This window comes from Stigmatopora nigra, chromosome 6 (assembly GCF_051989575.1).
Source record: "Stigmatopora nigra isolate UIUO_SnigA chromosome 6, RoL_Snig_1.1, whole genome shotgun sequence".
Lineage (NCBI taxonomy): Eukaryota > Metazoa > Chordata > Actinopteri > Syngnathiformes > Syngnathidae > Stigmatopora > Stigmatopora nigra.
In genome coordinates this window covers 9,310,318-9,311,677 of record NC_135513.1, presented here as the reverse complement: position 1 = coordinate 9,311,677, position 1,360 = coordinate 9,310,318, and positions in this window count along the sequence as shown.

Below are 1,360 nucleotides of genomic sequence, written 5' to 3'. Positions count from 1 at the left end.
AAAAATAAAAAATATCGAATGAAAATAAATGTTATTTAAGTTTGAAAGATAATAATTTTGACAGCAATGATGGCATTTTGAAAATTGACAATAAATTCTCAAAGAGAACAGGAAATCCGAAGCAAGTTAGTAATAAGAAAGTAAAGAAATACGTAAATGAGACGGTGACTAAGCAGCTGACTAATCAAGTGAGCAAATGAGCTACTAAGTGACTATGCATCTGACTGATTAAGCCACCAAGAACTTAAGCCTAAGCCTAAACGGTTGAGTTGTTTTATATGTTAATGTGGGAGAGAGAGAAAGAGAGAGAGAGAGAGGAAAGGTAGGGGTGAATATGGTGTGACAAGAATTAAGAAGGCAATCTATGGGAAAAAAAGCAGAAGCAGGTTGTGGTAAGATGCTAGAGGCTGTTAAGAAGAGGGGGTATGGTGGAAAGTGGATGAATGTTGGGGAGTGAGGCTGGAGCAATGGAGAAAACGGGTGCGAGAGGGTGTGGAAGTGGTGGCAATCAGAAGGCAGTGATGGGTGGTCAAGCTGTGTTCACGTTTGTGTGCGTGTGTGCAGTTGGGCATGTTTTTGAGCCCCTGTGGTCAGCACTGTGTCATTGCCACACACCCAGTTCTTTAGCAGGTAACACTTTGCACGTATGTAAGTTGTGTTCCAAGGTGCTTAAATGGATTTTATTACACCCTTTCCTGATTTAAGGCAGGCCTAAAATGCATTCATTTTCCGTACCGCTTATCCACACAATGATTGCGGGGGGTGGTAGTTCCTATCTCAGCTAACTGCAGGCACCAGTAAGGCATTCTGTCTGAACCCTTTCACCTATGCAGCTTTGTTAGCAAGGCTTTGCCAGGAATATGCATTTTATTTATTCATTCGACATTGACTAATGAGCTGTAAATTGGTATTGTGTTTAAATTTATCAGTACTTATGTGCTGTCTGAGCGTAAATATAACTGATGCCACAGTTGTCTCTCTCTCTCTCTCTCTCTCTCTCTCTCTCTCCCTCTATCTATATATATATATATATATATATATATATATATATATATATATATATATATATATATATATATATATATATATATATATATATATATATATATATATATATATATATATATATATGTATATATATATATATATATATATATATATATATATATATATATATATATATATATATATATATATATATATATATATATATATATATATATATATATATATATATATATATATATCAACCAGTGAAATCAATGAATTAGAAAATGTGTAAAAAGCATATAATGATTTATGTTATTGTGTAAATTAATAGTTTACACTTGTGATCCATGTTCATTTGTGTTTTTATTTA